General features: G+C 39.3%; 1 protein-coding gene across 2 annotated transcripts in view; it reads left to right on the top strand.

The window, feature by feature from the left end:
- Window positions 1-13,089, top strand: part of lingo2 (leucine rich repeat and Ig domain containing 2) — a 291,591-nt gene that overhangs the window by 158,629 nt on the left and 119,873 nt on the right. For both annotated transcript variants that reach the window (XM_061726173.1, XM_061726174.1), the window contains one exon: window positions 4,157-4,243. The gene's annotated coding sequence lies outside the window, so the exon portion shown is untranslated. The remainder of the gene's footprint in view (window positions 1-4,156; window positions 4,244-13,089) is intronic.

Here is a 13,089-nt window from a genome sequence, read left to right as displayed (position 1 = left end):
AACATTTTTATGGGTATAAGCCGCAGTTGTTAAGAACAAATGCTGATGAAACGTAGGTGTCTTTAACAGCATCCAGGTGCTCTTGCATATTAACTGGTTTTGTGGCCACATAAATAATGAGAGAAGCTATTGTCATGATTGGTCTGCATCTTGACTCCAGGTGGCAAATGGTGTTTTAATGTATCCTTGTGAATTAAAGCCAAGTTTGTGACAGGGGAATTAATGCAACTGTGTTTTAAGAGAGACTATGATTGTTAATAAAAGGTCATCATGTCTCATTATATGCAATAATGGACTGTAGGTGTAAATCTCAACTGTGATCTCTTAATTTGCTTGGAAAAACAAAAAAAGGGTGAATATTAGAGCAACCACAACAGCAACAACCCTGGAAGTTGACATAAATAAGAGTCCTGTGATACTGTGAGACTACAAAACCTTGTCCTAAGGTAAATGCTAATTTCTATTGTCAGTGTAAAAAAGCCTTTATGCTCAGAAAGACGGTGCTAACACATGCTTATGTTCAATGTTCACCATTACACCTTGTTTGCCAAGGAACATTAAATATATATAAAAATGAACCTCAGCTGATTGAAGCACTGAGCAAATTAAGGTGACCTTATAATATCACTTAAAGGGGACAGATGTACTATAAAGTATATATTTAGGTTCCCGAGGTGACTTCCGGCTTTAAAACTTTGAGATAACACAGCTTTGTTACTTTGTTTTCAGCCTAAAAGTCTGGTCAATCCAAGTCTAGTCAATGAGCGGTTAATGTCAATGTCAGCAAATGTAATTAACATTTGGAAAAAGAAAAAATGTATTTAAATAAAATGAATAATTATTTCAATTCAGTTGATAGTGTCGGGGCCTTAAGTGACAGTTTCTGCATTTTATACAGAAACAGAATGATCCATAATCGTGGTATCCCTGAAAAAGAACTCGCTAAACCTCAGAATATATAAAAAAAAAGGAATAGGTGGAAATGTGCATTTGACCCAGTGACCATCAATAGAAGTGAAGCGCTCATGAAAAATGAATAGATGTTGAAAACTGTAATATGGTTGTGGCACAAGACTAGAAAGAGCGTCATTCTCACTGATGCATTTTTTTTTTAAACACAATTTTATGGCAATCCCTCCAGCAGCTGACATTAATATCTACTTGAATTACAAGTCCTTGCCAGGATGAGAACAGTATTTATCATTTGCCTCTAATAATATATTAGGATTCTTGGGAGAATTAAACAAACATCAGGCAATTAACTTTTCAATATGGAATGTAAAATATGCTCGGCTCATCTGTTATATTCAAGGCACACAAAAAGGGTATTATTATGAATTGATTAAAATTACCCTTTAGCGGCTCATCAATATTCTGGCAATAGCGAGGGAAAAAAGGTTCTGGATTAATGAGGGAATCCGATTGATAAATGATCAAAGAAACTGGACAGATTTTGTCCTTGAACTCATAATGGGACACTAACAGAACAAGGTGTCAGGAATAATTCTGCTAAGAGTGTCCTGTGTCTGACTCTTTTTTGGTCCCATTTTTTTAATCACTCTGCCTTTAGACTTGAGGAAGCTGATGCTGTTCTCTCTCTCTATCTCCCTCTCTCTCTCTTATATACATCAACTCACCAACATGGGCACAATTTTTGCATAATAGCCATTTTTATTTTCCTCCTACAGTTTGCTTAGGGAGACTCATTAAAGTGTAGAAAAATGCCCCTTTTCCTGGACAGCTACCATATCACAGTGAAGATCTGTCATGAGCTTTTGCTGCGCTTTTTGGTCCGAATTAAACTGAAGTAACATAATGATGCAATGGTATATGAATCTGAGCCGTGATGTGTACCACAAAAGCATCCGAACATTGGATATATTAGATATCATTCTGTGCTGGGACGGGAGAGGTTTTCTGGAGTCTTTCTCGTCTTCTAAAGCCCCCATTATATTGGCTGTAAAAAAACCTGCTGTAGCCATCGTTCAGGCCATATTGTGTGCAGGACGCTAAAAAGAGTTTGAGAACTTGAAACTGTGCTAAAAACGTAAGGAAATAGTGGCCACCAACAGTTTTACCTGTGTGAAAAAAAACCATAGGTATGCAATACATCATATGGCGTTCCATCATGTGGTTTGAAAACTCAGGACGCTTTAGAGCTTTTGTACACAGTACACAGAAATTCAGTACACAGTGAAATTCTGTGGATGAACATAGCCATTTCAAGAAGGGGATAGTCAACAACATCTAATCTACTTTATCTCAGGATGCCTCATCATGTTGCAAATCAGTGTTTTTACCTGAATGCAATTTAAATTTGAAAGACTGGCAAAACTACAAATAATTGACACATGGTATGAATTTGTACAGATAATCTGACGTCTAACATAATCGGGTAGTTAGCTGGTTTCCTACCAGCTAGTCTGGTGTGTGTGCAGAGCTGTCTGTCTAAGGTTATTTTTGTGGTTTAGTGATTGTAAATAAAGTGGACAGTGTGTGAAAAGGCACAGTGATTTGACTCGGCACACAACACAAATTCATCAAGATATCTGTTCTACTGCCTTTATACGCCAGCAGGGATTTAGTTATCTGAAAGAGGATTTCCACACAATTTAAAACAGCTCTAGAAACAGATACTTTAAGATTCGCACACAACGTATAGATAACTGGTGGCTTATTTACTGCTGTCCCTGGTTTAACCTCATTAAAGGGAGTTTTTTCTTTTTTTTTTTTATTTCCTTGAAGTGGGTTTTTGTGATGTACTGCTGTAGTTATTGTCTTACCGGCATTAAACAGCAGTTACAGCTTGGAGTTTTAATCTTTTTGCGGATTTGTCACATCTAAAACACCTCAAACCACAGAAGATTCAGCAAACTTTTGCTGATTTTTACTCCATGTCAGTTTTTCTGGACAGATACGTGTAGTCTATGCCGCATGGCGTTGCATCACAGACCGTGTTACATGAATGTGATAGTGACAGAAAATAACAGTCTAAAGGAAAACTGGCATGCTGTAAATATATCTAACAGAGGATCCACTTGAACTTTGATCCAAATTTGAGGTTTCTGTTATTTAGATGTTACAAATTTAAAGGAGCATGAGGCTCCTTTTAAGAAATGAGACTCTCTAGCGCCACCCTTCACCACGACGGCAGTTGGGGGTACTGCAGCCAACAGTGAAGCCGGCACGGGAGAACGGGGAGAACGCACATGCAGCGTCATGTGACGTCACATCCGCAGCCCAGCGCGGGAAATTCGGGACCGAATTGCAGCACATTTTGCAGCACACAGCCTGTTCAAGGCAAAGGAGAGATACACTAGAGGGCTCATTCTTTTGGGTTTGGAACGCTTCATCTGACATTATTACTAGAAAACTTAAAATGTATACAGATTTTTTTCATAAATCTTGCCACAATTCGGCCTCAAGCTCCTTTAATTCTATGGATCTCATTTTAGGTAGCTGTTGGCCTAGGCAACAGATAGCTGCTAGCGTAGTAGCAGTGGCCTTGCTGATAAAGTTGTAAAGCGACAGTCAACTGACATCATGCCAAAAGAGACTTGGACTGGCTCATGTGAATGAACCTCCCACCGGTTTCAGTTTCTCATGGATGCAAAGGCAGATTTTAGGAAGACACTCAACTGTCAGAGTATAACAATAACTGTCCGTAAGAGAAACAGAACTTCAAGTTTATCAGTCCTGATATGCATTTGTCCTGTTATCTTTATAGTACAGAATGTGGCATCCTGGCTTTCATTTAACACGCAGCCACAGAGCAGCGTGACGCCTCCGCTGGCGCTTCCACGAAACAGAACTGAAGTCACAGACGCTTCTGTCTCCTCACACTAACTTCAGTTCACTTTCTTAGACGCTTTACCTCAGAGTCCCCCCATTTTCCCACCATAATAATATATCGACTGTTGCATACACATGGCAATTCACGTTCTAAGTCATTTATAAAATCTTTCAACAAAATATTTTGAGAGCATTTTTCATACCCTTGACAAAAGGGCCTTTTATGTTTATGTCCATCGACTCTCTCACTGTTTTCAGTCATTTGAAATTACAATCTTTTTAGGTATTGATTCTCACTATGGTTCATAAACCTGCCCAGAATGTATCTTTTTATCTCTACCTCTTACTTCTCCTCTCTTTGTAGATAAAAGACTGAGAGTGGGGAAAACAACAGCACAAGAAGCGGGAGAGGAAAAGGCCATGGCTGAGAGGATGATTACTTCTGAAAGTGGTAAGCAGCCGACATTTACAGTCTCTTAGCTGACTTGCTGAGCGATGTTGGATAAAGGCCAGCACTCATACTATTTCAATTCTTTTTCAACCATTTTGTTTTTCCATAATGTCCAGCCCCCCACATTTTGTTTTGTACCCGTTCAAGAAATACTTTGTTTTCTTATTTATACCCCCCTATATTTGATAGTTAGTGTTTTTCTATTATTTTACTAAACACACACAAACACACTTGAATTTCCAAAGTACTATAGCTAATTGAGCTGCTCTCCTTGGGCAGAAAGAAGCTAAGGACGTTACATTAAGACAGAATGCTGAAGCATGTAATACGGTCCAGTTCTGGTTGCGCTTCGGGGCAGATGTTTGTTTCATTTCTGCCTGAAAAAGTGGACTTCTGCATCGTTTGCGTGGGTTAACTGGACGGCTGTGTGGTCAGCACTGTTTGACTGTGGTTTAGTGTTTGGACAAAAGGTTTAGAGCTCAATTCAATTCAATTCAATTTTATTTATATAGCGTCTAATACAACAGATGTTGTCTCTAGACGCTTTCCAGAGATCCAGAACATGAACATAAACATAAACATAAACATAAACATAAACCCCCGAGCAATTATTATATAAACAATGGCAGGTAAAAACTCCCTTAGTGGGAGAAAAGCCTTAAGCCAAACAGTGGCAAGGAAAAACTCCCCTTTAGGAGGGAAGAAACCTTGAGCAGGACCAGGCTCATAAGGGGGGACCCTCCTGCCGAAGGCCAGACTGGGGGAGTCAGGGACGTCGACAGCACACAGCAGGCAGGTGGAAGCAGCAGCGGGATGACCAGAGGTGGGGGGGGGGGGGGCGTCAGCAGCACACAACAGTCATGTGGAAGCAGCAGCGGGATGACCAGAGGGGGGGGGGGGTGCAGGCAGGCGGAAGCAGCAACAGCAGACATCCACGTAGGCAGGTGGAAGAAGCAATGGGATGACCAGAGGGGGGGGAGGGCCGGGAACACAGGCCAGAACGCAGCTCCTGAGGCTCCGGCCTGCAAACATACACAAAAGAGAAAAAAGGGGGGCCGGCACAAGAAACTACAGGAACAATGGACAAAAATGATAGCTATGAGATATTTATAATAAATAAAAATGGTAATGGAGAAGAGAGGCAGGGAAAAGGAGAGGAGAAGAAGGGTGAGAGGCACCGCCCAGCGGATCATGTCGGTGCCCCCCTGCAGCATAAGCCTATAGCAGCATATCTACCGCGAAGCTATATTTGAGACTAACTATTATAGTTTTGTTCTATAGCTGCGACAATGACTACTGACTCTAACACACTAAAGTTTACACTACCTAGAGATTTACCAACACCAGCTAGAGGTTTACTTAACACTAACTATAAGCTTTACTAAACAGAAAGGTTTTAAGTTTAGTTTTAAAGGTGGAGGTGGTGTCAGCCTCCTTAACCCAGATTGGAAGTTGGTTCCAAAGTAATGGTGCCTGATAGCAGAACGCCCGCCCTCCAAATCTACATTTAGATACTCTAGGAACTACGAGTAAACCTGCACCCTGGGAGCGGAGAGCTCGGCCAGGAACATAAGGCACTATCAAATCTTGTAAATACTGCGGAGCTAAGCCGTTTTGGGCTTTATATGCAAGTAATAAAATTTTAAATTGAATTCTGAATTTTACAGGTAGCCAATGGAGCGACGCTAACACTGGAGAGACGTGGTCTCTCCTGCTAATTCCTGTCAGTACTCGTGCTGCTGCATTTTGGATCAGCTGGAGCCTATTCAGCAAATTACTTGGACATCCTGCTAACAACACATTACAGTAATCCAGTCTAGAAGATACAAACGCATGAACTAGTTTCTCTGCATCCCTCTGCGAGAGGATTTTCCTAATTTTTGCAATATTACGGAGATGGAAAAACGCTATTTTACAAACCTGATTAACATATGGTTTAAACGACAAATCCTGATCGAAAACAACACCAAGGTTTCTCACAGTTGCACTGGAAGCCATCGCAACACCATCTAATCCCTTCCTAAGATGCTCTGGACCAAGAATGATAACCTCTGTTTTATCTGAATTTAGAAGCAAGAAATTTCTGGACATCCAGTCCTTGATGTCCCTAAGACATGCCTGAAGTTTAACTAACGGTTCTGTTTCATCCGGCTTCATAGACAAGTAGAGCTGCGTATCATCAGCATAACAATGAAAGTGTATGCCGTGATTCTGGATTATACTTCCCAACGGCTGCATGTATAAACTGAACAAGACTGGCCCTAGCACTGAACCCTGCGGAACACCATAACAGACCCTCGACTGTTCTGAAGAAACCTCATGTACATGAACAAACTGGAACCTGTCAGATAGATATGATTTAAACCAACGTAGAGCTGTCCCTTTAATCCCAACAACATGCTCTAACCTGTGCAGTAAAATGCCATGATCAACAGTGTCAAAAGCAGCACTGAGGTCCAGTAAAACCAATATGGACACTAATCCCTTATCTGAGGCCATAAGAAGGTCATTCGTAACTCGAACCAGTGCTGTCTCTGTGCTATGATGCATTCTGAACCCTGACTGAAAGACTTCAAACAGATCATTTCTATACAAATAGTCACATAACTGGCTTGAAACTGCCTTTTCCAGAATTTTAGATACAAATGGAAGGTTAGAAATTGGCCTATAATTAGCTAAGGTGTCTGGGTCAAGGGAAGGTTTTTTAAGTAAAGGTTTAATTACTGCCACTTTGAAAACCTGTGGTACATATCCTAAGCTTAGGGATAGGTTGATTTGGTCCAGTATTGTCACACCAATAAGAGAAAAAACATTTTTGAATAGTCGAGTCGGGATGGGGATGGGGGATTGAGTCAGCTCAAGCATGAGCAACTAAAAAACAACAACAACAACAAAAACTCTGTTTTGGGCAATTTTCTCATCAGAATAGATTCCTGCTAAGTTGACTGGCTGACTGTCAAAGAGCTTTATAGGTTTCTTTCCCTGAGTTAATAACCAGGATGTTGTCAGGGTAACCATTTGCACCATTAATTGCACATTTCTTAATTTATTTTGAGTGCAGATGCGGAAGGTAATCAAGTATTATCAAGTCAGTCTTAATGAAAGGTCAAGTTTCTCTGGAAAATGATTAATTCAGAAATTCATGCTGGTTTAGTTTTGTTTGCTCAGATCTCAACTTAGGTCACTGATTGCCTTGAGGTTGAGCTCAGTCTGCATCTTTAGTGAAGGGACTTTTCATTTCTATTTCTAGATGTCTTTTTAGTTCAAGGACCTGTTTGAAGAGCTTTGGGGAGAGAGAAAAAAATTGCCAAACATCAAAAACAAAACTTTCCTCTTTATGTCAGTGTGACATGAGTGTGAGTATGTTACCCACAACCATCTTGATATTCAGTTGTTTTTTGTTTCATCTTTTTTTTCCTGCAGCCTACTTCACTTTCATGATTTGTGGTCACTGCAGAAGGTTTAACACTCCTCCACAAAGAAGAGCACTCTAATCAAGAATCATGAATTATGCCATTGACTCGTACTGTTACATAATACAATTCACTTCAAACTGTTTTGCTGCGCTCAGGTTTCATCCAGATAAAACCTTCAGCTTACTCACCCTGGAAATGTTCACGTTTTCCAGCTTCATTGACTCTCTGTGCTCCGTGTCACTATGGCAGTGTTGAGTCAGAGTCCCCTCGTGTAGCTTTTCTGACCACTTTCCGACCGTAAATTATTTGCAGAATAATATTTTGATTCTTCATCAATTCCGCCTGGACATGCGGGTCAAAACAGCAGGATCTGCAGCTTTTATTTTCTTGTCATCCTCGATTTTTCAGCCACACAAAGTCACTTTATATTTACACTGAGTCCATGAACTCTTCACAGCTTCTAGAGAAAGCAGCTGTGATTTATAAATACCTCAGTTATGGATTGTAAGTTCCTTGTCCTTCTCCACTCAGTCGTGTAAGTCAAACAAAAGAGTATCTGGATTCTTGTGTGCTTGTAATTCAGTACAGTTCTTTACATTCATTTTGAGAAAACTTTGAAATATGACAGGGAATCTACTAGGGCTGGGCGATATGGACCAAAAGTCATATCTCGATATTTTCTAGCTAAATGGCGATACTCGATATATATCTCGATATTTTTTCTGTGCCTTAATTGGGGTTTCCCCCAAAGCATTATAGCATAGCATCTCTGTTAGCTTCATTTTTTTCTGAGGCAAACCCTTAAAAAAACAGTCAGTTTTAATACAAAGCCTCGTCCCAAATGTCACACAGGTTCCTTTATTAACAGAGGTAGCCTATGCACAATATCAAAATGTATAAAACAAATGAAATAAAAATAAACTGCCTGCATATATAGAATAAAATGCTTCTTGAATAAAGTAAAACAAATATCCCTTTCCTGCATAACAATTAAATTAAAATACACTGTAATTAATACAATGTAGACAGTAACAGGCAGACTTTTCCACTGAGGTTGACAGTTGTGCAAATAACAAAACATTTGTGCAAATCTCAAATAAAACATTCAAGTCAATTTGTCACAAAATAAGCTATATCAAAATCATAAAAAAAAAAAATGTATTTTTTTTTTTTTTTTTTTTTTTTTTTTTTAAATCGATATAAACGATATTGTCTTGTACCATATCGTGTTTGAAAATATATCGATATATATTAAAATCTCGATATATCGCCCAGCCCTAGAATCTACTTATTTCCAGTCAGGGAACATTGCTTGAATCCTCCGTGTGCCTCGGGTTCACGTTTACAACCGCCAGTTCTTCTGTGAGCCACCTTGACCCCAAGTGAAATCTAATCCCTCATTAATTCACACTGTAATGCCACTTGAAATATAAAGGGAAAATGTGCTTTAAAGAAGGAAAACCATCCCAGATACACATTTGACCCTGATAAGACATGACTGCGGCAAAGACATATATAACCCACATCTGAGGGCTTGGTCCGAATAAATAAAAGATGCAAGTTGCCTGACTGAATTTGATGCTGACTGATGTACACTATAGATTTTAATACTGTTGACATCCTTTCATTCCTTATCAGCCTGCAGAGCAATAAAGACCTCTTCTGACTTCTGTTAGACAACACATCAAAAGTGATTATCAATGCAAATGAATGCAAAAAAAAAAAGGCAATGGCTGCCATCCCTGTATGTCACATATACATAATTAAAGCCTTTTTTTGATGACACCTACACTGTTGCATGGCCCAGAACAAGGCATCCCCTTCAGGTGTGTTTGCTTTGCCAGACAGTGGGCAGATCCATCGCTTCTGAAGCCAGTTCTAAAGCCAACAAAAAAAGAGTTTGAAATGAACCATCAAACTTTGCCTGCCTGTGGCAGAGCTTTCTACAAATGTAAAATGACATGAAGGAGTCTTTACATTTTGTGCATGTAGATCAGCACAATAAATCAACTTCATATATTTGTTTGTGGATCAAAGCAGAACTGTGTTAAAAAATGGGTCTTCATCTTTGTTTGAGGGAGCGAAAGGTGTGCACAAGCAACAGAGGTGATGCTGCGTTAAGACACAGATATTGCCATTCCCTCAATATCACCATTAAATCTTAATCTCCCGGCCTGTCATGGGAGGAGCCAGCCGAGCGTAGGATTGTGTTTTGCATCTAAATCACAAAGTCTTGTTCTTGCAGAGTGCTTCATTGAGACACAGATTACTGTCTGTTCTCAGCTTCACAGATGTCTGGATACCAACGCTGATCATCCAGCCGTTGTTGGTTCTCATGTTTTGTTAAATGCAATTTATTTGTGAAGTGTAACATCCCCTAATCAATTATACAGAAATGGGGAAATTTTAACTCCATGGTGATGTAATTATCATCCACATGTGGAAGTTGCAAGAAGTTGCATCATGTGGGCTGGGATTTGGTGGCTGGCTGTCCCTCCAGCTAAAACCAGACCTGTGATTACAGACAGTATGAAACTGTTCAGCTTTTAGTGAACAACACAATATTCAGGTCTGCTTTTTGATCAATGTTTTAGTCTGTTGACAGCGAAGTGAGCTTTGCTTCTAAGACTAAGACTGTTTTGTTCTCATCAGCAATTAAAAATGTAACATTTCAGACCTTTGTATTTAAAATGCCAAATCCAAAATAGTTTTTAGTACAAATCCCTTTTAGCTTTTCAGGCCTGGAATTAATCCCAAAGGGATATTATGATGGGAGCAATTTAATGCTGGTAATGGAGTCAACAACAAGAATGATACTACAAAAAAACACTTCTGTGATGCCAGCATAAACTCAGAATAGTACACTCAGTTTTTCAAACACCCTATGCTCTCTTTAAGACAACATCTCGTGCAACTACAGCCATTCTGCACACATTGTCTGGAGAATTTTGAAATGAAAATAAACTTAACACATGTTTACATGAAGAATGAGACAAAATAACCTCCTATCTTGCTCGGTGTCAGTCAGTGCGGTTACATGCACATCTGAATCAAGCTATTGGCAACAATCTAGCTCAGGGTTAAAATGGAGTTTCCGAGGAATCCAAGTTTACATGCGCCAGAAGACAATCATTCATTGAGAGAGGTCCGTTCGACTCCGCGATACCAGGTGGCGCCACACGTACTTTTGCATTGGCTTTCTTCCAGTTAGTTCTTTGTTGTTCGTCTTCTTCTTCTCATACTGTGTTGATATTCTGGCTCTCGCGGTGTCGTCAGTTACAGAAGGAGGAGTCCCGGGGCATCAGTAGCTCGGCTAAGCGTGGGTTGCGTATACATGCCGGAATAACTCGAATTAGGAGCATTATTTTGCACTAAAAGCTCGATCTCAAGAGCTTCATTTGGGCCCGGCTAAGCTGTTTACATGGCTGTTAAAATTTCGATATCGGTCGGATTAAGGCAACAATTCGACTTTCTGTTGCATGTAAACGTGCTGAGTGTTAAGAATGTTTTTATTATGTGGGTGTGTGAAGAAATGGCAACATTATAAACAGCTACAATCTTTACCTCCTCAACTTTCTTTGGAATGTGCTGCAGGCCTGAAATGAAAAAAATAGATGTGTATGAACAAAGAAAATACAATTTGATAACAAAAAGATATATGCAATGGCTTCACTTTGCAAAGAGAGTAAAATACTGCAGGTTATGCAGTTCTATGACATCCTAACTCTCATTTGTATGATGGCCTATCCATCTTTCCATCCATCAGACGGCTGGAGTGTGTTGCTGCTGTCACTGGGAGAGAGGCGGGTTACATCCTTGACAGGTTGCCAATCCACAAAATACACATTCTTTTTTCAATGGAAAATACTTTAAAAAAAAAACAAAAAAAACCGAAACTCTGGTGAAATGTAGTTCTTAGTTATTGGTTATTTTAGTTCAAACAGCTGAATCTAGTGCTGAAATACCCGCTCTAAAAACCTGTTTTTAGAGCGCTATTACGTACTGTGATTTTCACTATTTTTTTGTTTTTGTTTGGTTTATTCATTTTAACTGAATGTAACCCCATTCATGCTATTGTAAACACTCCCCAGCATAGTTCATCATGCACGTGGCATGCAATTAACATTCAACCCACACATTCATTGTGCTCTGCTTTCTTAAATCAGTCCTGTCACCGTCTAAATATTTAATTTTATCATCCTACAAAAAGAAGTAAATTATAATCACGTCACCAGGACTTTACCACAACAGGAAGCTTTTCTTCCACATCGTTTCTCAGCAGGAAACGGCATTGACTTCGCCAATACCTTCCTATTTTCTCAGCTGGTTGAAGACGTTAGCAGCCATCCCAACATGATGTATTTCAGGGGACCATTTCGTTTACCCCTGAAAATTTCCATCTGCCACACAGCAGTGTGACAGAAGAAAAAAAGAAAAGAAAAAAAAAATGTCAGGGCTGTTAATTATAGCTCCTGGAAGAATATTCACAGGAAGAGATACTCTGGTGCTGGCTGAAACTCCCTGATAGAGAAAATGGTCTTTAGTTGACTTTACTTTGTCATTTTCCTCCAATGAAGGGAGAATTAAATGTCCATGGTATTAGTATATCTGGCTGTTCACTTTGAGATGTGAAGCTAAAGACAAAAAAATGAAGTAAAATGAAAGTCTGAATGAGTTGACAGCACAGTGAAACCCGATTCAAAGCCTGGGTGAAAAAGACTGGTCTGGAGATGGAAGCCTGCTCACTGCAGAGGGAGCGAGGAGGGATAAACCAGCAGCTATTCTTGTATCTCATTCTGATTTATTATGAATATGATTGTTTTTTCCATGCAACACCCGTCTCATAGCTCGAAAACAAACAACCCCCTTTTATTCTTGGACAACCGCAATTTATTGGAGAGTATTGGGAGGAAAATGTATGGGAAGTAAAAAACAAACAAACCAAAAAAATATAAAAACACATGAGTTGCTTTAGAGTTTGCCATTATGAGATAATAGTGATTACCATATAATGTGAAATTGTTATTCTGGCCTCTGAGCAGATATTTCTTTTTCCCTACTTTGTTATAATGAAGAAAACAATCTTACGGAGTGCTTTTTTTTCTTCTCCCTAGTTTCATTTGGACACTTTCATAGAAATGGAATACATATACAATACATGCATCATTATTCTTGGTAATAGACTCACCTCTTCTGCATGTATATTGATCAATTACTATTTGATAAACCCTTCCTACCAAACATATCAGTTACAGCCATATAAGTGTATTGTATGGCGCTAAGAGATCCTGCACTATATCAAGCTTTACTTAGTAAGTTCTGGTTATAAAAGAATACCTTATCAGCAGAGAATAAATACTGCCATATAATCTCCGGTTTCATCACCTGAGAGAAACATCTCAATTTTACATTTTTAGAAATCACTTTGGC

This window comes from Cololabis saira, chromosome 7, assembly GCF_033807715.1.
Source record: "Cololabis saira isolate AMF1-May2022 chromosome 7, fColSai1.1, whole genome shotgun sequence".
Classification (NCBI taxonomy): domain Eukaryota; kingdom Metazoa; phylum Chordata; class Actinopteri; order Beloniformes; family Belonidae; genus Cololabis; species Cololabis saira.
The sequence above is the reverse complement of the archived record's forward strand: the minus strand, read 5'-3'. Positions and strand labels throughout refer to the sequence as shown.